The sequence below is a fragment of the Juglans microcarpa x Juglans regia genome, chromosome 1D, assembly GCF_004785595.1.
Source record: "Juglans microcarpa x Juglans regia isolate MS1-56 chromosome 1D, Jm3101_v1.0, whole genome shotgun sequence".
Classification (NCBI taxonomy): domain Eukaryota; kingdom Viridiplantae; phylum Streptophyta; class Magnoliopsida; order Fagales; family Juglandaceae; genus Juglans; species Juglans microcarpa x Juglans regia.
In genome coordinates this window covers 17,580,278-17,607,817 of record NC_054594.1, presented here as the reverse complement: position 1 = coordinate 17,607,817, position 27,540 = coordinate 17,580,278, and the positions used below count along the sequence as shown (strand labels likewise).

The following is a 27,540-nucleotide window of genomic DNA, read 5'->3' as shown; positions in this document are numbered from 1 at the left end:
AATCAAAAGACAGTTGACGATGCCGAATATGCCCCAGCAAAATGGCGTGGCGGAAAGGAGAAATCGAACACTGCTTGAGATGGTTAGGTCAATGATGGCGCAAGCAAACCTACCAATTTCCTTTTGGGGGGATGCACTTTTGACTGCTACCTACATTCTTAACCGAGTGCCCTCCAAATCAGTAACTTCCACCCCATATGAACTATGGACCGGCGAGAAACCCAATTTGAGTAACTTGCGGCCATGGGGTTCAACGGGTTTTGTTCACAATCTTTCTCATAAGTATGGGAAGTTAGTCCCTAGAGGGAAGAAATGTATCTTTATAAGGTACTCAGAACACTCTAAGGGGTATGTATTAATAGGTGAACAATCTGATGGAAATGTGACTGAGATTGAGTCACGAGATGTGGATTTCATTGAAGATGAGTTTCCAAGTAGAGGTGAGGTTGATAGGAGTTTAGAACTTAATGAGATTGTAGAACAAGAGGAAAGTGCTCCAAGGAATTTAGTTGAGAATGAGGAAGAAATTCTTCAAGCTCCTACAAATTATTTGAATCCGAGTGGGAGCACATCACTTGTCAATCAATCACAACAACCTCAGCTGCGTAGAAGCACACGCGAAAGTATTCCCCGTCGTCATTTTGAGATTGAAGGGGAAGCTTTTATGGTAGCTCCGCATGATGATGACGAGCCTTGGACAATTTATGAGGCTCTCTCATCTTCTACAAAAGATGAGTGGATGAAAGCTCTTAATGATGAGATTGAGTCTATGAAGATTAACTAGGTCTGGAATCTGGTTGATCTACCAATAGGACGTAAGACTATTGGGACCAAATGGGTTCTTAAGGTCAAACGCAAGTCGGATGGATCAATAGATAAGTACAAAGCTCGCTTAGTGGCGAAAGGTTATACCCAACAGGAAGGTATAGACTATGAGGAGACTTTTTCACCAGTGGTGATGTTTGCCTTAATTCGCCTGATTCTAGCTATAGTAGCAAACATGGATTTGGAACTCTACCAGATGGACGTTAAGACAGCATTTCTCAATGGAGAACTAGATGAGGAGATCTATATGGATCAACCAACTGGTTTTGTGGTCAAAGGTCAAGAGCGCAAAGTGTGCAAGCTCAAACGATCTATATATGGCCTAAAGCAATCATCTAGACAATGGTACCTCAGATTCCATCTAGCCATTCTCTCGAATGGGTTTACGATGATCACAGAGGATCATTGTGTTTATGTCAAAAGGTCTAAGAAGAGTTTCATTATGTTGTCATTATATGTTGACGACATACTACTAGCTGGAAATAATAAAGGGTTGATAGTCGCCACAAAAGAGTGGTTATCCTTCAATTTTGAGATGAAGGATAAGGGTGAGGCAGAATACATTTTGGGAGTTAAGATCTACAGAGATCGCTCAAAGAGACTTTTGTGTTTGTCTCAACAGACTTACATAAAGAAAGTCCTCGAGCGCTTCCTAATGAATGGATGTAAACCCATTGACACCCCTGTTGCAAGGAGCGAGAACTTGTCTAAAGTGATGTGTCCTAAGACTCAAAAAGAAAAAGAAAAGATGGCTCGTGTCCCTTATGCTAACGCTGTGGGTAGTCTGATGTACGCAATGATGTGTACTTGGCCTGACATATGCTATGCAGTTGGCTTAGTGAGTAGATTCCAATCAAACCCCGGACTAGCTCACTGGAAAGCGGTCAAAAGGATTATGCGATATCCCAAGGGAACTGCGGACTATGTGCTGTGCTATCAGGGTTCAGATTTGCTGCTAAAAGGTTACAGTGATGCCGATTGTGGCAGCGACCTAGATGAGCGCAAATTAACCACTGGGTATGTCTTTCTGCTCAACCAAGGCGCCATTACATGGAGCAGCAAGAAATAACCCTGTATAGCTTTATCCACCATGGAGGCAGAATACATAGCATGTTCTGCAGCAGTTCAAGAAGCTGCTTGGTTACGGAGGTTCCTCAAGCATTTAGACATTGGCACGGATACATCAGATCCGGTGACAATATTTTGCGATAGCATGGCAGCCCTCGCATATGCTAAGGACTCAAAGTATCATGGAAGAACCAAACACATAGATATCAGATATCACTACATCAGAGACATATGATAGCGCAAAAGGAAGTGGTTCTGAAACATCTTTCTACGAGTCGCATGGTTGCTAATCCCTTAACGAAGCCTATAGCAAGAGATGTCTTCGAGTCTCATGTTAGGAATCTAGGACTGCGTAGACTATAAATGTAATTTGTGTTTCAAATGACATAAAGATGTAACATTTCCTTTGGGATATTAATACAATATGATTCAGTTTTTGTTTTTATCGTATTGTTTTTAATACACACACACAAGATATGTCAACAGGCTTGGATCGGCTCACTCACACGAGCGATCGCCTCTAGCGCTTAAGTAGCGAGTAGAGATGAGACATTATGTCCCTAGGTACTTGTCCAAAGGGATAAGTAGGTTGACACAAAATTATGTCGCCTTAATGGGAGCTAAGATGAGGTCCATTGATAGGACTATGCATGGGTTACCCCACCATCCATGCAGCCTGTAGTAAGCCAGATGCGAGTTCCTCTTTGACGCCTTGGAGACGTGCAAATAGAGGAATTCGGGTTGGACGCTTAAGGAGCGGCTAGACTAAGATCTGTACGGTGTTGATATAGACATATGCTCTTTAAAAAAGAGAAATCCACCGTAGCATGTGTTTCATACTATATGTGCTTATACGACCATATGAGTAAGTGAGTAAAATGTTTCCCTCTTTCTCGCTGTGTGAGTCTCATTCCTTAAAAAATGTCCTTTACTTTTGACTATGTCACGAGATGGAGGTTGTAATGTTTGCTACTTTGGCATGCTGTCTATGGCCATGATAGATACGGTCTAAAGAGGCATTGTTGGGAAAGCAGTTCGACCAAAATTGAGTGATATGAGTGTAGAGGGAAGACTATTCGATATCGTATCTTCGATTGTGTTTGCTGACGTCATACGAATGACGCTACCTCTTGGTAGCGGCTAAAGGTTGTGAACACATTGAAATATTTGGAGGTAGTCAAGCATTGTTCTGAGTTTTTTAAATTCAAGAGGGTTCGAAAATGCTTGATCTTGATGCGATCAAATAAGTCTAGGACATGACCAGACATGTTAGGGATGTTACTATGCTGGTCTTCTCTGGGAGAGATTTGGTGTATGTACTCCCTCCTTTCTACAGATGTGCTTGGTGGTCGCACTGTCTATTTATTTGTATGAACAAGATTGAGAACATTAGAGAGATGCTGACCTGGGGTCATGCCCACTGTGTGCGAGTGGGAGATATTAGATGGAGGGGCGCCCACGTGGGGCTGACCCCCTCCGGCAGTAACGCATGCGTTACTGCCGTTACATATTATAATTGAAGGCTGGCCTTTAAGGCCAGCCGTGCAGAGGAGGACTATATATAGTCCTCCCCAATTGTGTTTTTGATGATCCAAAAAATAATAGAAAAAATACTCTCTCTTTTTGTTCTCTCTTGAAAAAAATACTTAGGCTGTGGATTGATTAAGTGTTACTCTAGTTCCATACTACGTAGTACACTTTCGCCACTAAAGGAAAACGCTTGGAGTTTAACAATCTGGAAAAACTTGTGGAGCAATTCTTTAAGTTGAGCTTGAGGTACTTTTCCGCTGTGCATTCTAACAAAAGCCATGCCTATATATGTGCCCACGGAGTGAAATACTAGGATTTCCTGTAATTTCCCGTTGAAGGATTCCAAATATAGAAATCCTTATGCCTATATAGAGCCACACAAACACGACCATTGCAAGACCCAATGATGCTAACATAACGACCCCGTTTTTGGAAAGGGACAGCGAGTACAATGGGAGTGGTACTGTGCTCAAATGTTGCATCACAATCTAGGGATTGAATTTCAGAACCGGATGATATGAGAAGTCTTTGTGAGCGCTTAGACGCTCGCCGGAACTGCGATTTGGCGAATTGGGGATCCGAGATTAGGGAGCGCCAATGTTTATTTACACACCTGAATCGTACCAAAGACTTGACCGGCAACCGCAAGAGGATTTCTACGACGACATTTTCGAGTAGATGTAGTGGAAAACCTCGATGACATAAACGTTTATACTTCATAGACATCGCTCTTTTTCAAGTTGAGAATAACTTGTTGCAAGTTAGGGATTTCGGGAGGGATTTCCCATGAGAGATCAAAGGAGAGAGAGAGAGTTGAGCGGGAAGGGGAAGGATGCCACATGATCCCCTGCTATGCGTCCCCACTGTCACAATTGAGGAACCCTTACGTGGCAGCTCCTTATTGGTCACCGATAAGACCTCTTTACAGGAGACACCGACCAGAAGCATTTCTCTTCTATATAATCCAATGCAGCTGTTGGTTTTAAATTAAATAGTTGAAATTTTGTTAATACCAACCAATTAATTAGCGTTTGCCATTTTAGTACGCAAAACCTCAATTATTAGAGAAGTGCTACATGATTAGCTACAAAGAGATCCAGCAAAAGTAAACACACAAATTGACATGATTTTATAAGATATGTACGTTAGATTTACTTTTCAATAAATGTAGCTTTACAATCTAACGTACAACATGATTAAGTTACCTTAATTTGTGGATTTAATTTCATGGAATGTCTATTTTTCTAAAAGAATAATTGGTGGATGGATCAAGTTCCATGGGTTTCCACAATTTCATATAAATGATGATATTGTCATAATTAATGGATTCTAGGGTTCAATATAAATCAATGGATCAATCATGATACCTATTGGTGGGATTGTAGAAAAAATATAGTTTTTCTGTTCTACAGTTTCACATCCCCTAAAGAAACATAAATACCAAATAGAAGTAAAAGCATAGGCAAGGCCAACATGGCAAATATTACAAAATATCATCACTGAATATTTTCAATTAATCAGTGTTCTCGTGTATGTAATTGAGAACATACTAACTTTGATAACAATAATCCTGCTTCGACAAGCACTTTCCTATTGCCTCCTCATCATCGTGTAATGGAAATGAGAAAACCTTGTCAATATAAAGGATCATCAAGTAGGAAATTATCTGTGGAAAACGAGCTCACCAGGGATGGTAATTGCTAAATGCATCTGCATCCCTTCTGCATGCTGCATTGGGCACCAAAATATGTTCTGAAACCTTATTAAAGCTCACCCAAGCATTGAAATGTCCAAAGTTTGCAAATGCACCTGTATATACGGTTACATGATCCCAACTTTGCCCGCAACTCATCCTTCTCAGAGAGCATTTTCTTCATCTTCGTATTTAAAGCCTTCTTAAAATTACTATACGACAGTGACAACACCTGGTTCAGCAAAATTGAAACCCCGCACACCTTCACCCATGCAAACCTTGGTTTAATCCTCTCTTCCAAACTATAGCCATAATATTGAGGGAATTTCACCAGCTTAGATTTTGAATAATCCAGGGTAAAAAAGAACTCCCATTTCGGTATCACATTCTCCAACAAGCTAAAGGAATATAAGGGTCCATATCTTGAAATCATGGTCCCAACATCCTTAATACTGTATCCCTTACCCAAGAAGAACTCTGTCAAGGGCTTCAAATTTGCCTCAATGCTAAGACCAAAAATCTGTGGACAACGATGGAGAAGTATCAGAATCCATGACTCCATCACACATTTAGACAAATAGTTGGCAGGCAAGTCCTGCAGCTCAGCCACAACAACAGAGCAGAATCAAGCTACACGTCCATTACAAATGGATACTATCTTCTAGAATAGCACAACAGAGAAGGTTGTTAGGATTTCTCTCAAGTTATTGTAACCAACTATATTCCTTTATTCCATTTACAAACATGTATATATACAGTCCAAGTTATTCAATAAAATTCAGACAAGTTTTCGTACAAACTCTTTCTCCTCTAATGTGGTATCAAGAGCAAACGACTAAACGTCATCCATGGCTGCACTACCTTCGTCCTCCTCCAATCTTTCTTCCCTTTCCCACATACTCACCACAAAACTGACCAACGAAAATTATCTCCTTTGGAAAGTGCAAATTTTAGCCTATCTCAGAGAGCAAGATCTATATTCCTACGTAGATGGAACCTTTACTCCTCCTTCTGAATTCTTACTAAAAAACGCAGCTGCAACTCCAAAAACCAACCTAGCCTATTCCTCATGGCGGTGTACAGATCAACTTGTTTTGAGTGTGCTCTTCTCATCCCTTTCTGAATCCTTGCTTGGCCATGTCCTTTCTACCACAACAGCTCGTGACCTCTGGGTGTCCTTGGCCTCCGTGTTTGTATCTCATTCCCATGCCAAGGAATTTCAAATTCACTTCCAACTCACAAACCTCTCAAAAGGTGACAAGATATTTTTGCCTATTTCGGGAAGGTTTGTTCCCTTGTAGATTCCCTGGTAGTTCCCTCCCTGATAAAGAAGTAGTCACTTATCTTCTAAATGGTTTAGGTCCTTCTTATAAAGCCTTTACCACTTCTGTTACTACAAGGGCCGAACCTATCTCTTCCAATGAGCTGTATCAACTACTGTTAATTCATGAAAGTCGTGCATCTCATCAAACCACGAGTATTACCTCCTCTATCGAACCCTCTGTTAATCTCAATGTTGTTGGAAATCGTTATCAACGTCGGTGTGGCTCATTCCGCAATGGAAGGCAAAGGTCGTGGAAGGGGTCGTCACTTCAAATAATTATACACAGCAACAATATACCTCTCAACGGCCCACTTGTCAAGTTTGCAACAAGTCTAGGCATGTGAATCTACAATGTTGATACCGATTCGATCATTCCTTACCAATTTGAAGCTCCAAGATCATTTTCAGTAAACTACACTACTCCATATTCCTTCTCCAATGCTTCTTGGTATCCCGATTCTGCCGCTACTCATCATATTACAAATGATTTTTAACAACTTGAATGTCTCCTCTGAATTGTATACTGGTAGTGAATCAATATGCGTTGGAGATGGTACTGGGATCCCTATCCATAATTTCGGTGACTCTTGTTTTTCCTCTTCATTTCTCCTTCAAAATTTATTGCATGTTCCTGATATTACCAAAACCTTGTATCTATTCTGAGGTTTTGCATTGATAACTCTTGCTACTTTAAATTTCACTCCTCTCATTTTGTTGTAAAGGACAATAAGAAAAAGAAAGTGCTCCTCACAGGGCTAACACGTAACAGACTATACGTTTTTCCTTCCAAGACAGTTTCAACTTCGAGTCCTACCACTTCTCTTGGTGAAAGAACAACATTGGCCCAATGGCATCGCAGGCTGGGCCATCCTTCCTTAACTCTTGTGTCTCGGGTTTTGCATGAAAAATGCTTGCCTATTTCCTCCACTGGGTCATCCTTCTTCTGCTCCGAATGCCCTTTTGCCAAGGCCCATCAACTACCTTTTTGTAATAGTCAGGCCACATACACTAGGCCTCTTCAATTACCTTGTGCTGATGTTTGGGGTCTAGACCCCATATGTTTCTAGATTAGGTTTTAAATATTATCTCTCATTTGCTTATCAATTTACGATACTTGGTTGTTCCTTCTCGAGTTCAAATCTGATGTTGTTACTGTTTTTAGTACCTTTTTACTTATGTGGAACGTCTCTTTAATACTAAACTCATAACACTTCAAATCGATGGTGGAAGAGAATTTAAACCTCTCACCCTGATTTGTCAAAAAGTTGGCATAACACATCAGTTCTCGTGTCCCCACACTCATCAACAAAACAGACTTATTAAAAGAAAACATCGACACATTGTCAAAACTGGGCTTGCTCTTCTAGCCCACTCCTCCTTGCCTTTCACGTATTGGGCTAATGCATCTGAAACCGAGTTTATTTAATTAATCTCCTCCCTTCTTCTACACTCAAAAATAAAACTCCTTATTTTCTTATTTACAACAATGAGCCTGATTACAAATTCTTGAAGGTTTTTGAATGTGAATGCTGGCCAAATCTTAGACCCTATTTTTCAAATAAATTTAACTTTAAGTCCATTTCCTGTCTTTTTCTGGGCTACAGTCCATTACACAAAGCCTATAAATGCCTGGAGTTAAAAACAAATTGGGTCTACACATCTCGTGATGTGGTATTCAACGAGGCCTCTTTTCCCTCCAAATCTCAGTCCATTTCTTCCTCCTCAATCCCAGCATCTGAAACTATCACTTTGCCAAATTTACTGCCATCTCTTCTAGGTCCTGTGCCAAGCCCAATTTCTACTATCCATGCTTCCAATCAAACTCCTTCTTCAACCACAAGTTCATCCTCTTCACTTCCTACAACTAATTCCCATGCTCCTTCTGCCTCATCTCAAAACACATCTTCACCCAATCTCATTCCACCTCGTTCTCCCATTATAACTTGTACACAGATGAACTCTTCTCAACCCCAAATATTTTTAGATGGAACTATACCATATTCCTCATGGTATTGTCTCACTACCTCTCTTACAGTTCTTGATGAGACTTCTAGTTTTTCTGCAGCTGCAAAATTTCCAGAATGGTGGGATGCCATGCCTCGTGTCCCCACACTCATCAACAAAACAGACTTATTAAAAGAAAACATCGACACATTGTCAAAACTAGGCTTGCTCTTCTAGCCCACTCCTCCTTGCCTTTCACGTATTGGGCTAATGCATCTGAAACCGAGTTTACTTAATTAATCTCTTCCCTTCTTCTACACTCAAAAATAAAACTCCTTATTTTCTTGTTTACAACAATGAGCCTGATTACAAATTCTTGAAGGTTTTTGAATGTGAATGCTGGCTAAATCTTAGACCCTATTTTTCAAATAAATTTAACTTTAAGTCCATTTCCTGTCTTTTTCTGGGCTACAGTCCATTACACAAAGGCTATAAATCCCTGGAGTTAAAAAAAAAATTGGGTCTACACATCTCGTGATGTGGTCTTCAACAAGGCCTCTTTTCCCTTCAAAACTTAGTCCATTTCTTCCTCCTCAACCCCAGCATCTGAAACTATCACTTTGCCAAATTTACTACCATCTCTTCTAGGTCCTAGGCCAAGCCCAATTTCTACTATCCATGCTTCCAATCAAACTCCTTCTTCAACTACAAGTTCATCGTCTTCGCTTCCTACAACTAATTCCCATGCTCCTTCTGCCTCATCTCAAGACACATCTTCACCCAATCTCATTCCACCTCGTTCTCCAATTATAACTCGTGCACAGATGAACTCTTCTCAACCCCAAATATTTTCAGATGGAACCATACCAAATTCCTCACGGTATTGTCTCACTACCTCTCTTACAATTCTTGATAAGCCTTCTAGTTTTTCTGCAGTTGCAAAATTTCCAGAATGGTGGGATACCATGCCTCGTGTCCCCACACTCATCAACAAAACAGACTTATTAAAAGAAAACGTCGACACATTGTCAAAACTGGGCTTGCTTTTCTAGCCCACTCCTCCTTGCCTTTCACGTATTGGGCTAATGCATCTGAAACCAAGGTTACTTAATTAATCTCTCGCCTTCTTCTACACTAAAAAATAAAACTCCTTATTTTCTTGTTTACAACAATGAGCCTGATTACAAATTCTTGAAGGTTTTTGAATGTGAATGTTGGCCAAATCTTAGACCCTATTTTTCAAATAAATTTAACTTTAAGTCCATTTCCTGTCTTTTTCTGGGCTACAGTCCATTACACAAAGGCTATAAATGCCTGGAGTTAAAAAAAAATTGGGTCTACACATCTCGTGATGTGGTCTTCAGCGAGGCCTCTTTTCCCTCCAAAACTCAGTCCATTTCTTCCTCCTCAACCCCAGCATCTGAAACTATCACTTTGCCAAATTTACTACCATCTCTTCTAGGTCCTAGGCCAAGCCCAATTTCTACTATCCATGCTTCCAATCAAACTCCTTCTTCAACCACAAGTTCATCGTCTTCGCTTCCTACAACTAATTCCCATGCTCATTCTGCCTCATCTCAAAACACATCTTCACCCAATCTCATTCCACCTCGTTCTCCCATTATAACTCGTGCACAGATGAACTCTTGTCAACCCCAAATATTTTCAGATGGAACCATACCATATTCCTCACGGTATTGTCTCACTACATCTCTTACAATTCTTGATGAGCCTTCTAGTTTTTCTGCAGCTGTAAAATTTCCAGAATGGTGGGATGCCATGCCTCGTGTCCCCACACTCATCAACAAAACAGACTTATTAAAAGAAAACGTCGACACATTGTCCAAACTGGGCTTGCTTTTCTAGCCCACTCCTCCTTGCCTTTCACGTATTGGGCTAATGCATCTGAAACCAGGTTTACTTAATTAATCTCTTGCCTTCTTCTACACTCAAAAATAAAACTCCTTATTTTCTTGTTTACAACAATGAGCCTGATTACAAATTCTTGAAGGTTTTTGAATGTGAATGCTAGCCAAATCTTAGACCCTATCTTTCAAATAAATTTAACTTTAAGTCCATTTTCTGTCTTTTTCTGGGCTACAGTCCATTACACAAAGGCTATAAATGCCTGGAGTTAAAAAAAAAATTGGGTCTACACATCTCGTGATGTGGTCTTCAATGAGGCCTCTTTTCCCTTCAAAACTTTGTCCATTTCTTCCTCCTCAACCCCAGCATCTGAAACTATCACTTTGCCAAATTTACTGCCATCTCTTCTAGGTCCTGGGCTAAGCCCAATTTCTACTATCCATGCTTCCAATCAAACTCCTTCTTCAACTACAAGTTCATCGTCTTCGCTTCCTACAAGTAATTTCCATGCTCCTTCTGCCTCATCTCAAAACACATCTTCACCCAATCTCATTCCACCTCGTTCTCCCATTATAACTCGTGCACAGATGAACTCTTCTCAACCCCAAATATTTTCAGATGGAACCATACCATATTCCTCACGGTATTGTCCCACTACCTCTCTTACAGTTCTTGATGAGCCTTCTAGTTTTTCTGCAGCTGCAAAATTTCCCGAATGGTGGGATGCCATGCATCAAGAATTCGAAGCTCTTCAAGAAACTCGTACTTGGAGTTTAGTTCCTCCCACACCTACGGCTAACGTACTTGGTTGTAGGTGGGTTTTCAGAACCAAAACGAAGGCTGATGGATCATTTGAGAGAAGGAAAGCAAGACTCGTAGCCAGAGGCTACCATCAACAACATGGATTGGATTATACTAAGACTTTTAGTCCAATAGTGAAGTCGTCAACAGTTTAATTAATACTCTCCATTACTATCACTTGTGCATGGCCAGTAAGACAACTTGATATTCAAAATGCTTTCTTACATGGGTGTTTAACTGATAATGTCTATATGCAGCAACCTCAAGGTTTTGTTGATCTAGCTCATCCAACATACATTTGCAAACTGCATAAAGCTATTTACGGGCTTAAACAGGTCCCGAGAGCTTGAATTGCTCAACTCTTATCATGGCTACTGCACTATGGTTTTAATTCCTCACAGGCTGATCCCTCCCTTTTTATACTGAATCATTCGAATGCGTAAATTTATTTCCTAGCATATGTTGATGACATAGTCATCACTTCATCACATCAATATGTCATTGATAGTCTCATCCAAGACTTGAGCGTTTCCAGTTAAGGATCTCGACAGTCTTTCCTACTTCCTTGGAGTTGAAGTTGATCATACACCTGTTAGGCTCATGTTGTCTCAACGAAAATATATCAAAGCATTGCTCACCCGAAGCAACATGCTTTTTGCCAAGCCCATTTCATCTCCTATGGCTACCTCCCTCAAACTGTCAAAATTCGATTCCCCAGCCTTTGAAGATGCTACTCTATACCGTAGCAGAGTTGGTGGTCTCCAGAACTTATCTCTAACTAGACCTGATATTTCATTTGCAATGAATAAGATTTGTCAATTCATGCATTCACCAAAGTAATCTCACTGGAGTGCAGTAAAGCGAGTCCTACGCTATCTCAAAGGCACCATCAATTTCGGGTTACTGTTTAAACCTCAGTCTAGTCTTCATCTTCAATGCTACTCTGATGCTGATTGTGGGAGTTGTCTAGATGATAGGAAATCAACTGGAGGGTTCTGCATTTACTTAGGTTCTCATCTAATTTCATGGAGTTCTAAGAAGCAAAGCATTGTAGCTCGTTCATCCACTAAAGCAGAGTACAAGGCTCTTCCTTCATTTGCTGTTGAGACCATTTGGCTCCAAACAATTCTTTGTGAACTCGATGTTTCACTTTCTAAAGCACCAACATTGTGGTGCGACAACGTAGGAGTTAAATATCTTTCGGTGAATCCACTTTTCCATTCCAAGACCAAGTATATGGATATTGATTTTCATTTTATTAGAGACAAAGTTGCGGCAAAGTCATTACAAGTTTCCTTCTGCAGTACAAATGATCAAATAGCTGATGTTCTGACAAAACATATTGCTGCAGATAAATATCATCGTTTTCAATCAAGTCTCAATGTGGTTGACACCCAATTGGACTCGAGGGGGCATGTCAGAATTAGTGACTCCATCACATATTTAGACAAACAGTTGGCAGGCAAGTCCTGCAGCTCAGCCACAACAACAGAGCAGAATCAAGCTGCACGTCCATTACAAATACATACTATCTTATAAAATAACGCAGTAGAGAAGGTTGTTAGGATTTCTCTCAAGTTATTATAACCAACTATATTCCTTTATTCCTTTTACAAACATGTATATGTACAATCCAAGTTATTCAATAAAATCTAGACAAGTTTTCATACAAATTATTTCTCCTCTAACAAGAAGAACAGAAACATCCACCCCCAAAGAATGGAAATACTCAGCAGTTGGTCATAACTTTTCCTATACACTGTAACTAATTATGTTTGGGCTGCGTGTCAGAATCTTCCCAATTCTCTCTGTTGAGAGGCCCATCTCATAAAGAAATTCAATAGTAGACTTCACCTTCTGCCTGTTGTAAGTGAGAAGAGGTGGACAACGGTATATCACTTCTGCCCACCGTTTCTTGTCGACATCCAAATTCTCCAAAAGTGTCATGGTGGGTATAAGATTTTCGGAGAGACTGATTCCACACAACTGAGGTCTTTTGTTAATGATGGTGGGAATGTCAGATTTTGGCACACTGAGATCAAGAAGAAACTCAACCACTGGCTTAATTTTCCCTTCCAAGCTATAGTAGGCAAAAGCTGGGAATCTTCATGTAATTGCCTTGATCTGCTCAAGATCCATGCCAAGTTCTATGAGATAGAGAATGCGAGGGTGGAGCTTCCAGGCTGGGCCTATCTCACTCACTCGAGATATGGCCTTAGCCTTTAGGAGTCAAGGGTTGGATTGGGCTGAGAAATGGGCACAACTGTTTTTTCTTTAACAGGTGGATTTGGAAAGTTTTCCACTACATCTACTATGGTTCTCATGCTCTTCGGCAAGGGTTTCAAGGTAAGGAATAAGAACATCTTTGATCTCAAGAGTTGTGAGCTCACGTCCTGCCATGTCAAGCAAATTTGATTGGCAAGAGCCCAAATTGAAATCAAAATACTAAGTTAACAAACTTAATTGTTGCTCAATATAAGCACTAATATGTTGAAATCGAACCTACAGGATACTGAGACTTATGTATAGAATGTAGCCTTAAGATAAGGCGGTCAATAAAAATGTCTGACCTGTTGACAGTTCTTGCCGCAACTGCATTGCTCAAACCTTTGTTCTTTAAGAACAAGGTCAAAACAACTTTGGCTTCTTCTTTTTCTGCAGCTAACAGGGTAGTAGGTAGCGCTTCAAAGCTGAATGATCCATCTATCCCAGAATCATCTGCCATGACATCAAAAAATAAATAAAAAAGAGGTTAACATCCTAAAAGAGAAAGATAAATGCAAATGCCCAAATCTTTTGGTTCCATGTGAAAGTGGACATAGTAGTGCAAAAGCCACATGAAAGAAGTGCCAAATAAATTTCTTATCGGACTTTGCTCGGCAAAAGAAGAGTCTTTCGGGAAAACAAAGTCGAGTCCTGAACAAGATAAAACAAAAATCAAAACTCTTTTCTTCCTTAACGGTGAAAGAGAAAAGAAAATTAAAAAAATGGAAAGGGCTAGAGTAGGGTACGGGCACTACAACTTCAACTACTACAAGTACCACATGCATTTACAAAATTTAGTCACTCCACTATATGATATTTGACAACATGGATCCTAAACGAATACAATCTCTCTTTGTGGGATTCATATGCATCTACAAGTCGGTGCATCTGTTATGAATCTAAAGAATATAACAGTAATATAAACACTAAAAGAAGAATCAAGACCAAGAAAGATGAAGAAAATGGCTATGCCTTGGGATATTCGAGGTCCCAAATTCCTCCCAAATGAAATAACAACTGTTTCGGTAATAAAATTCCATATCCCCTCCACCTTCTCCCTGCTCTCCTTTATACTCCAGTACAATACTGACAGCATCTCCCATAACAGAAAAAGAGAAATAACGGTAAAAATGACAAAGGCAACAATTCTAAAATGATAGACCAAACCCAAAACGCACAACTTAATGCCAAAACACACAGCTTCAACTAAAATAAACACCCAGCCTTTTTATTCTTCCCAACTTCAAACACATATAAAAACGTAGCATCTTATTTCTTCAACCCAAACGACACCGTCACATGTTCATAACAAATCCCCTCCATTAAACAACCTTGTCCTCAAGGTTTAGTTTTTTGGATAGCACCTACAGTTTTAGTGATCTCCTCAGTGTACGAACCCAATTCCAAAATTAGTTGGTTTATATTTCCTAGAAAAGGGCAAACAAACAGACCAGCCTCGTCATTAACATCTCCATCAACTTGTCTAGTTGCTTTAAGCAAAGGATCAAGCTGATTGTATTCCACATTGATCACCATAGTCCTCCCATCAACATGTGTAAGTTTTGTAATTCCTCCAATAGCTTCTTTTGCTCCGCGTGGCACAACAAGGGCGTTATCATGGTATTTTCTGGTAGAACTTACACCCAAAGATGCTGGAATTGCCTTGAACAGATGCCCATTTCTATATTGGAAAAACAGAACCCATCTCAAACCAACATCTTGCCATATTTTCATAAGGTCATTGGAAAAGAGCAGTGCATGCGTATTACCATGGCCATGAGGTTTTGTCTGAATTATGTATTTGTTACAGGGTTTATTTTCATCCAAGCATGTGACCTCTTCCTTTTTAGAAGTTTTACTTGCAAGGGTTCCATTCCAAAATATGAATTAGATTCTAAAAGCTCTATGGTGCGTGCATGTGTGTCATCTCCAAAAGATATTTCAACAGGGTAAACTGATGGAAAATATCCGAAAGTCCTAAATGATTCTGATGACATAATAAAATTGGCAAGTAATAGGAACCTAGTCTTGGAGAAAACATGAGAAATGTCAGGATTCTTCTCAAGCATTTTATTGAACAACTGCCGAACCACACGAGCACACCCAACAAGAGTAACTACATGGTCCATTGTCGTTCCACATTTTCCCGTGAATACACCCAACTCATAAATCTGGAAGTCCTTGCCCATTGTTTCGATGGCTACATTCATAGGATAGTTAGCAACTACCTTTTGTAGTGCCATCTCATTGTTTGTAGGGACATCTTCATAATACTCACTGGTAACAACCTTGGAATTGTTTCAGTAAGTGTTGACATCCAAAAGTAAGATTGGTTGTTGCCCATTGCGTTACTGAGTGCACATGTTGATTTTGAGATCAATGAATTTTAGCTAGTTTCCATCCATTTTGATTGTGGAGAATTTGTTGAATATCTGCAATAATCGGAGAGCTTTGCAAGAACAAGGAGGAGTCAGAATTTTCTATTGCTGAGATGATATTTTGGACATCGCTTTCAATAATTGCTAGATTATGAGGGACAGCCATTTTGGAAGTGAGTAAAGCTGCTAAAGCTTCAGCTACTAGTGGGTTTGATGTTTGAATTTTTTATGTTCTGATTTCTAGAATATCTCCTTCATGGTTTCTTCGTACCATTGATGCCACAGAGAAATTATTCCTAACTGTAGCGTCTAAAGAGAAACTATGAAAATGTGTGGGAGGAGGTGCCCAAATTTCTTCTTGTCTATTATGCTTCCTTTCCCATACTTCTTTGTATTCTTCATAAATATGGCTTAGTTGACTGTTTGCTTATTCCAGGGATATTGAGGTGTGATTGTGGACAGTATCATTTCGTTGCCTCCATATAAAGTCCATGATAATCACTATAAAAAGTTGAAAGTGATGAATTTCCTTGTCACACAATCCCAACATTTGTTTAGGATATATGATCATTTTTATCCAGTCTGATATGGAGTTGATGGGAAGATTTGCTAGATTTAATGGCCAGCTACTTTGTTTCCATAGAATACGAATTATTGGGCACTCCACAAAAAGATATAGCAAAGTTTCTTTTTCTTGGTTGCACAATGGGCATTCTATTGATTCAAGTTGAGGGACAATTGTGCTGATTGTTGTTTTGGTGAGTAGGATATTCCAAAGTAGCTTCCAAAGCGGTAGCTTGTGTCAGTCGTAGATTCGCAATCTCCAAAGAGGCTTGAAAAGCTCATTTATTGTGTCTTGCAGTTTTGAAACCTGGTTGTTGAGTGTTTAATGATAAACAGTTTTGATCGAAAATTTCCCACTTCCATTTGGTGTCTAGACAATTTTATCTTGGCCCTATGAAATTGTTGGCAATGGATTTTTTTGTATTTCTGTGACACTTTCCTAATCAAAGAGACTTTATATTTTCCTCGTATTCCATGATCTTGGATTGCTAATAATTAATTCTGAGACTATGATAGTAGGATAGATATGGTTTATACCTTGAATCGGCTTTGGCTTCAAATTTTTCATAAAAGGTATCCATGGTTCTGACCATATGTTGACCGAGAGGCCATTAACAAATTGGTAGCATCTTCATTTTCTGATAATATCTCTCGTCCTGAGAAAACCTTTCCACAAGTTTGAATTTGACGATTTTGGTTTGGCGTTCCAAAAATTTATATTATGAAGATTTTGGCCTTGAGAGTTGAATGCCACAAACCAATGTGTCATTCGCTTATTTTCCATCCCCTTTTTGCTAATAACGCTTGATTCATTTTCTCCATCAATCTGAGTCCTAGTATGCCTAATTGTTTTGGTAGACATGGATTTCCATGATTTTAGAGTCATATTTTGAGTTTTATCTTATAGGAATCCCCGCCAAAAATTCTTGAAGCTTGTATCAAGTGCTTTACATACTGATTTTGGAAATTGGAAGGAGCTCATATGGTAGGAGGGAATCAGCATTGTTCTTCCTGCTTGGGATAATAGCTTTCGCTTCCAACCTTCCAATTTTTTCCCCACTTTGTTTAACAATTCTTTGTAGCTCTCTTTTTTATTTCTATTGAAAGAGGTTGGTAGGCCCAAGTATTTCATTCTTGCTGAAGATGCTTTGTAAGGAAGCTACTGAGATATAGATGCTTTTGTAGCGAGGCTTGTATTTATTTCTATTGATGAAAATGGATGATTTATTCATGTTTACTTTTTATCCCGTCCATTACTGATATTTTACTAAGCTTTCTGAGGTAGCTTAAGCTTTGCCTTTTGTGGCTTTTGCAAAAATGATTGTGTCATCCGCGAAGAGTAGTGCTAGATGGGTGGGTTGTTGCGACTGATTTTAACTCTTTCAATTGATTTTTGTGCTTCAGCTTTCAACAGAATTCTAGAGAGTGCCTCTGTGATAAGGATGAAAAGAAAAGGCGATAGCGGGTCTCCTTGTCTGAGGCCACGTTGAGCTTTAAAGAAAGCTCGTGGTGAGCCATTTATGAGGATGGAAAAAGTTGTCGTTGTCACACATTCTTTTATCAAATTTATTCCTCCTTGATTGAAACCCAATGCTCTCATTACTTTAAAAAGAAAATCCCATTTCACTTTATCGAAAGTCTTTTCCAAATCGAGCTTTATAGCCATTAAACCTTTTTTCCCTGTTTTCTTTTTGAGATGATGGAAAAAATCATGCACAATAATGGTGTTTTCTTTTATATTGTGACTCAGGACAAAAGTTGTTAGAAGTGGGGAAATGATGTTTGGTAATAGAGGCTTTAATCAATTTGCCAATATCTTTATGATAATGTTGTAACTTGCATTTGTGAGGTTTATTGGGCGATATTGGCTTGGGATATTTGGATTTGGAATTTTTGGGATGAGAGCTATGTTGGTGTAATTCAATTGTTTCAAGATTTTTCCACTTTTAGAAAAATTTTGAACTGCCTGCACCACCTCTTTTTTTATGATTTTCCAATAGTGCTTGTAGAAAAGAGCCGTCATGTCATGTGGGCCTGGTGCTTTGTGGCTTGGGATTTGTTTTAGCGTACTGAATGTTTCTTCTTCACTCAACATCTCATTGATTATTTCATTGTCATAGTCCGAGATTTGTTTATAAAAAAGATTTTCAAGATGCTCCAGGATTTGCAGGTTTGATGAGGTATATATTGATCTGAAATGATTTATAAATGAAGATTCAATAATGAGAGGGTCCATTGTCCAGTTACTTGGTCCCAATTTGATGAAGTCAATGGCATTCCTTCTCATTCGAATTGTTGTTTTGAGATGATCGAATTTTGTGTTGAGATCTGTGGAGGTGAGCCAGGTGATCCTTGATTTTTGTTGCCGCAATGTTTCTTCATTTTCTCTTTGTTTGTGTAGTCTGCGCTGTACTCTTTCTCCTGGTTGTACGGTGTCATTTGGCAGTTTTGAATTTCAAGCAACTCGCTTTCTAGCTCCTGTATATTCTTTTGGATATGCCTAAAGCATGTTTTATTCCAACGTTTAAGTGCTTCTTTTGTTGCCGTGATTTTTTTGCATAAAATGTAAGCCTAATTGCCTTGGCAGCTCGTGTTCCATACTTCTTCTATTATTTGATGATTGAGTGGTTCTTGAATCTATAATCCTTCAAATTTAAAAGACGATGCCCTGTTGTGGTTCATTGTAGTGTGCAACAATAGCGGATGATGGTCTGATGTTGATGATGCTAAGTGTTGCAATTTTGCATTTGGGAAGAACAACCTTCATTCTTTATTTGCTATTACTCAGTCCAGCCGCTCTCTTATAAGTGATTTTCCATATATGTTGTTTGACCATGTGTTTTCTCTTCCTCTCTCTTTTTTGTGTTTTCTCTTCCTCTTAAATTCTTCCTCTCCCTTTTCTTTTAGTCTTCTGAAGTATTCCTTTCCTTCTCTCTTTTCTCTCTGTCTTCCACTGATCTTCCTCACCTCCTTTCTCACCTCTTCTCCTACCCTTCCTCATTTCTCCTTTTTTTCCTTCTTTTTTCTATTCATTTTTTTCTTCTTCTCCCTTTCCCATGGTTGTCATCGGTAGCTTCAACAGTAGTGGATCTTAGACCCACAACTGCACCATGTGGCCTTAGATACTAAGACCCATGGTGTAACTGTAGGCCTCAGATCTGTGTTCTGCGTCATGGGTCTTAGATTTGAATTTAGTGAGCCCCACAACGACTTAGAAGTGAGATCTAGAACCACGGCTGCACCTACGGGTCTCAAATCTGAACTGACTGAGATACACAGTGCAACCGTGAGTCTCAAAGCTCTATTATGTACCATGGGTCTTAGATTTGTGTTCAGTAAGACCCACGACATCTTAGACGCCAGATCTCTCTGTATTGGCCTCACTGTAATATTGCTGGATGTGCTGAGATATGTATCTTGCATATTTATTTGTCTATTTTTATGATTCTATGAGAATCTATATGGCATATCTGTGTGTATACTTGGATCTATATAAATTATTTGAGTTTTGTAGATATGTATGTATTTTTTGCAAATCATTTGGGCTTTAGCAATTTTTTTTGAATCTGTTCAAAGTCCATCAAATTATTGACTGATGTAAGGGAAAATCTATCTGCTAGATTATTGAAGGGTGTGGGAAGGGCAATTAACCGCTCGAATAGGGCAGGTAGAAGATCTAGTCACTCCTTCATTTTATGACTAAGTTTCATTTTTCATAGGGGTGACAATTCGTGTTCGCGAGATATGTTCGTGTCATGTCAAGTTTTGAACATTCGAATAAATTGATCAACCCGAACACAATTTGTTAAGCTAAACAGGTTAGACCTGTAAATAATGGGCGACACGATGCAATATATTTTGACCCGTTTAATAATTCATTAGTAATTGGTCAACAAGACATGACTTGTTTCAACCTGTTTTATATAAATGGGTCGAACTGACCCGCATAACCTATTTGACTTGATTAACATGATTTCACATAAAAGTTAAAATTTATATTTATTAGAAGTCACAATATTTTCAAAAAAATTATTAAGACTACCTAATAACAAAAAAAACCAATATTTTTAGATTTTAACCTATAATAAAACTAATATTACAAACCTAACAATAATAATGAGCATTGGTCCAAAATAACAATTCCAACAATAAAAATATAAGCATATTGGGGCGTCGTAATAGAATTAGAAATGACTACTAAGTTAGGGTTTTTTTTTTTAAATTTTGGGGTTAATAAGATATAATTGTAATTTTGAAATAAAATTTAAACGGCTTATTGTGGGTTGACCTGTTTATTATCCATGTCTTAATGGGTCAACTCGTTTTGACCCCAACCTATTTAAATCAAATTCAAACCTATTAATTTTTTTTTGTATTCATGTTGGATTCATGGGTCATGTCACATATTGTCACCGTTAATTTTCCATTCTATATTCATTTTCTGACTAAACTTTATTTTCAGGCCTACCTTCATTTTTTTTTTTGTGTGAGCTCTTTTGGTAGCCTACTTTCGTTTTCCAACTGAGCATAATTTTTTGGCCTACCTTTGTTTCTCTGAGGCAAGCTCCTTTTGTAGGCTAGGTTCTTTTTTCTGTCGGATCTTCATTTTCCAGCCAACTGTCTTTTTTCTGTCGTACCTTCATTTTTCCAACCCAGATTCATTTTTTGGCATGTCTTCATTTTTCTGTCGTACATTGATGTTTTCGACGAAACTTCATTTTTTCGAACTACCTTCATTATTCGTCCTAGGTTCGATTTTTTGGCTTATCTTCAATTTTTTGTCTTACACTAATTTTCCGTTCTAGGTTCATTTTTTAGGCCTAGCTTTGTTGATTTTTCTTACCTTTATTTTCTAACCAGACTTCATTATTCAACCTATCTTCTTTTTTCCATCATAGGACAAACACTTCTATTCGCCTTGGGTTTGAGTAGTTTTGCTCACACCAGGTGCGAGCATTCTCCGCTCATGGGTATGAACACTTGCCTACAGTGTTATTTTGAGTTTAATAACACTTCTTGTTTTATAACACTTCTTGTTTAGTAGGAGGGCACCTGGGTATGAAAATAACACTTCTTGTTTTATTTTTCTTTAAGTTTAATAATCTTTATAGTGGGAGATGGGCATGTGCCAACTTCCAGGTGCCCTCCTACTAGTATATATAGAATCGTCGGTTTTTTTTTAGAAAAATTATTCTCATCAATCATTATTCACCACTCCACACTCTACACTTTATGAAAAACACTCCCACACCCACACCCTATGAAAAAACTATAAGTGTGGAGTGTGAGAGTGAATAGTAGCTGATGCATAGCATTATTTTTTTTATTGTGTTGGCTACTTTTGTAAATGAAGTAATTATTTAATGTTTAAATCTTTAAACTGGTCTAACAACTTATTATGTGAGAAACAATTGATCTGATATATGAGATTTTTGTATATGTTAGCATGATACAAGAAATAATTGTTTTAGAAAAAAAATGTGTTTCTCACTGAATATATATATATATATATATATATATATATATATGTTAACAAAAATAGTTGATTTTTATCTAATGATCATAGATGGGGTGAAAATACTATGATGTTTAATGGCATTGTTGAATGGGGACATCCTCTACCATATTTTTCTGGCGAAGATGTACTTGCACAATTTATAGATGTTGGAATTGATGATTTTAGTAAAAAACAACGGAAGAGGAAATGAAATGTGAATAAGTTGAATTAGACAAAGAATAGTATATTTTTTGAACTTCTCTATTGGTTGACGTTAAAATTGTGGCATAGTCTCGATGTTATGTATATTGAGAAAAATATCTACGAGTCCGTGTTGAGAACATTGATGTCAATTAAAGGCAAAACGAAGAATAATATAAACTCACGGAAAGATCTGAAGCGGTTGGAAATAATACCGAAAATGCACTTGCAACAAAGTGGTTCATCTATCTACATGCTAATTGTGTGGTATACGTTGTCAAGGAATGAAAGGGTTATATTTTGTGAGTGATTGATGAAGATTAAATTACTGGACGGGTATGCTAGAAATCTAACAAAGTGTGTGCGAACAAATGATTGAAAAATTACTGGACTAAAAAGTCAGGATTGTCATGTATTTCTATAACATATCTTACCTGTTGGTATTCCTGGATACTTGACGAGAGATGTGTGGGTGGCTTTGACTGAAGTTTGGTGTATTTTTTAAATACTTATGTGCTAGAACGTTGAATGTAAAAACTTTGGATCGGATGGAACGAGAAATTGCTATAATGGGTAACATAGATGAATGTATCATATTGAATGATTCCTTGGGAAGTTGAAACTTACAATGGGTAACAAGGTCCGCCCAAAAGAATCAATTGCAGAAACATATGTTGATGATGAGTCGCATACATTCTGTTTCAAATACTTCCAGGCGTTGACATGAGGTTTGATCGGCCGGAAAGAAACTTTGATGTTGACTAACCAAGACAACGAAATGGGTTTTCTGTATTTTCCCAACAAGAACGTACACTTGGTGCAGTACGTGGTTATGATTGATATGGAAAAGAATTCGAGAAAGCTCATTGGTACCTGCTAAACAATTGCCCTAAGATAGAGATCCATTTTTAGTAAGTTCACATTATTTGTTAATTAATGTTGTAATTTACTTTAGAAAATTGTTAAAATATAATTTCTTTGGTAATGTTTAATTTCAATGATCATATTAATATACTCAAAGAACTAAGAGTAAATGATATAGATCAGAAACATGAAGAGTCGTTCTCGAAATGGTTTGAACAATGGGTAATAAGATTAAATTGCGAGTTTGCACTAAATTAAAAAATACATTAAATTATTTATTTTTGGATGTTTATGCTTTATTTAATATGTAAGTTGTACAAATGCATGCAAGTAATCCAAACGATATATCGGACAAACTATATGCACTAGTACGTGGCCCCTTGAGACATGCTGCTTGATATTCTGCATGTATTTATTGAGGAAGTAGGTATCACACAATGGATCAAGAACGCTATAGGAAAACACAAAATAATAGTGTCCTAGTTGAAGGAAGTCATGACGGAGACAATGTTGATTTCTATGGGGTTATTGGTGATATAATTGGAATGAGATATTTGAGGGAGCTTGTGATGTATCTATTTAAGTGTAATTGGTGGGATTTAAGAAATCCTCAAAGGGAAAAACGCCATGATGAATATTTTGTGAGTATTACTATATCAAAAAAATGGTATGAAGATGATCCTTTTATTTTGACTTTTCAACCATCTCAAGTATTCTACTTAGATGATCCTGAGTTAGGAAATCAATGGTAAGTAGTACAAAAGTTTTTCCCAAGAAATATATATGACGTTATCCCTGAGGTGGAGATACAAGATGAAGAAGAAGATGATCCATTTACTCAAGAAGCATACCAAGAGAGTCAACCCGTTTTTAACTTATTTGTGGATTTAAGCCAGTATAAGATATTGATGCTAAAATTGTTGATGCAATAGTTGAGCAAAATATTGAGTCATCTGAAGTATCTACAGATGATGAGAGCGAATTTACAAATGAAACTAATTTAGATGATTGACCGATTTTGTATTCATATTATACAGTATCTCGAAATTATGTCACTGAAGATGAAGGAAGTTCATATCTCATCTCTACCTATTCCTAACTCTCCGTCTGATTTACTACTAGAGACTGACTCTACAAAACAAGGTAAATAACTAAATATTTTATAGAGTTAACAATACAATCTCATCAAGGTCGAGACATTACTATAGGTGTGACGTTGGAGAAATATCGTAAAATGGGTAAAATTAAAGTTAACATTCCTGACGAACTTACCGGAGGCGAGAGATAACAAGCAGCTTGGCTTGCATTGCATGTGGGTACTTTTACACGAACTCATGCACCTTTGACTACGAATTCATGGCATAAAGTCCTACAAGATATGAAAAAGCTTATAAATAAACGTTGTTTGATACATAATATTTAAATAATAAATTTATATTAATATTATTTAATATTCTAAGTGATAATATCTGTGTATATATTTTTTCAAGGATGACTTCGAACTGAGTTTTGGTCGAAGAGAAGAGCATAAGACTATCGATGAGCTTATGTGTAATGCATTCCGCAAGTATAAGGCGATGTGTCATGAACATTACAATAAGTATGAGAACAAGGAAGATGCATGCCAATATCCTTTTCAAGATGTCCAACCTTCCGATTGAAAAAAATTTTGCGACGTGTTTGAGAATCAATCATATAATATAAATTAAATGAATTCATTACATATCCTATTTATAATTTTCACTTACTACTAATATTTATAACTTCTATGCAGGAGTGAAGTTTTATAAACAAAACAAATAGATTGAAGTTGAGGATTCTTCATCATGCAGGCTCAAGATCTTTCCATTATCTCTTTATAAAATTGGTAATATATATATATATATATATATATATTTTTTTATTCTATGAGTTTATTTTTTGGAAGTACTAATTTTAATATTGATTTTATATCTTAATAATGTCTCTTGTAGCAAGAGTCATATACCAATTATGAGTTGATAAAATTATATGCTACTTCACATACTGATCGTAATGGAGAGAACTCATCCTCATGCTCATGAAAATTATGAAAGTATTATAATATGTTTAATTAAATATATTTGAATATTTGTGATGATATTAATTTTTTATGTTGTATGTAAGATAAAATGGTTGCCCTGTGTGCTGAAGCTGTGTCAGATCAAGATTCCTTAACAAGTAACGTTGAAATTTTTACATAAGTTCTGAGTCAACGTTCAAGATATTTGAGGGGTTTTGGTCGTTGTGTGAATCCTTCTAGCTCTTCCTCAACGTCAAGTGCCTCTATATCATTAGAGAATGTGAATTCCAGGATCGAATAATTGACTACAAGACAGTATAAGTTAGAGGTTTAATTGACGAAATAAGCAAACATGAAGATGCACATGAAACAACAAGAAGTGTTCAGGAGAGAGATGCAACTCCAAATTTATATGCTTATGCAACAGTTCAGGCCTCTAAGCAACTGATTCTCGTGTTTTTCATACATTTTGGGATTTAATTATAAAGTTTTGTACGAATGACATTATTAATATTATTTCTATTTTATTTATTTAGTTTGGACTGATGACTAGGTTTATTTGTAAGAGTTTTATTTAAACTCAATGTCCCACACACCCATCTTGATAAAGTTTGAAATAGTTCAAAACTTATTAATTAATAGATGAGTTATAATGAAATAAGAAAACTCCTAAAAGATAAGATTAACTCTATATCTCTAATCACAGTTAAACACAAAGTCTTAGATTTCTTGATAGTCAGAAGTCTATAAATAGCACTGAGGGGGTTAAAGGGCTCTCACCTACAACATCAGAGTGCCTCTAGCCATCGGGAGACACTTGTGAGGCTAAGTTGCTAGGGTGATTCTTCTCTCATAGTCAGATCAAATTCTTCATCAAATAGATGGAGAAAGGTACGTGTTTAATTATTATTATTTTATTATTATGGATCATAGAAAATCAAAGATCTATTTATTAATGCTCATGTTAAAATATTTAACATGTGGTATCAGAGCGTCAGGTTGTAGATTTTTTATAATCTCATTAAAGCATATAGTGAATAAATATTTGGTTTTATATGTGCTTTCGTATGTATGATTTTATCATGCCAAGAAAGAATGAAATATTGCCTTGTTTATCTGAAAGGAAAATTACGGGATATTATTGTTTGTTTTTTAAAAAATTCATGTAGCAATACACATCAATAATATATTCGGTTTTCACTATATCTATCTCTCCCTTTGCCGTACTGTGTATCTACTCTTACTTTGGTTTTATTTCATGCTTTTCTCTATGCATTGTTTACATTGATTGCATGTTGAAGAACTGTTGTGTTGTATGTGTTACGATGGGAGAAAGTTGAGAAACCATGTATATTTCTTCCTTGCTGTATGTGTACTGAGTAATGGTGTTGACAAACTGCCGTGCATGTATGATGGTGGAGCCGTTGTGTATTGTCACCATGGCGGCGTAAGGTGGCCGTGTCATCGAGGTGGCGTGAAGGGGCGGCATTAAGGGTAGCGCAGAGGGACTGTAAAGTCCCGTATCGGCACTACCCTTCCCGATTGAGAATCTCGTCGGGGCTTATGGTTGTTGGCACTGGGAGGAGGCTGGGAACCTCCTCGGCGACGGTTTTGTGATGGCAGCGCAGAGGGCTTTAAAGCTCAGTGGCTGCCGCATGATGTTAGTTGAATAAATTAAAAAAAAAAAAGAAAGAAAGGGAAAAGTGTATTTGGAGTCGACGGTCGAAGGAGGACGGAGACAGCTTGCCTGTCGCCTCCTCGTCGGCGACGCTCATGGCTGCAGCAGCTCAAAGCTGTAGAAGTGGTGTGGCGCTGCAATGTTTTAAGGAAGAAGAAGAAGAAACCTTCTTCTGACTTGTAAAGGCTTGGCCAGTGGGCATTGGCCCAGTCCAAGAGAAAATAAATGGGCCATTGTTGTGGCCCAGTCTGGTAGGAAAAAAAAGGGGGAAGGAATCGGGCCTAAACAGTAGGCCCAACCTAAGTCAACTTATGTTTGACCAATGAATTGAATCGGGTCTTAACCCGGTGTATTGGACCGGTCCAGACCCGGACCGGTCAGATTATAATATTATTATTTTATTATTGTGGATTATAGAAAATCAAAGATCTAATTATTAATGTTCATGTTAAAATATTTAATATTATTTGCATTGAACAATTTGTAATGTATTTTTTTAAATATTATTTAATTATGCCTGTTTTGTTTTAAATTTTTGGTTAAAATAAAACATTAACCTTTTGAACGTCCATGAAACGTTTGAACATGATACATCGAAAACAACTGTTCGAACATCACACGATACCTTTTGAACGGCTGTTAGTTGGCAAATCGCTTGATCCTTTCATTATACGTTTGAACGCCTTACTCAATCCTTAAAAATATAATTTTCATTCGATCATGAATTTGTTTGTTCGAAAGTTCTCTCGTGTCTATTTGGTTGAACGAACTAATATCTATTGGCCACCCATATATGTAGGATACGTTTGAACATACATATACGTTCAAACGTTTTCTTTTGGCGTTCGAACTCCTTTTTAGGACGAAATTAAGCTGTCCCATAAAAAAAATGGCCGTTAGAACGTGTTTGAACGGTCCAGCAAATGTTCATCCCAAAAGATATTTTTTGGGATAAAATTGTTAACTTCGTCTCAAAATACTTTTTGAGACAGTGATATTGA

The 27,540-nt window shown here is 37.6% G+C and overlaps 1 pseudogene; it reads right to left on the bottom strand.

Annotated features, from left to right (window-relative positions):
- Positions 1-5,085: 5,085 nt before the first annotated feature.
- Positions 5,086-13,941, bottom strand: LOC121236207 (annotated as a pseudogene).
- Between the last annotated feature and the right edge of the window lie 13,599 nt (positions 13,942-27,540).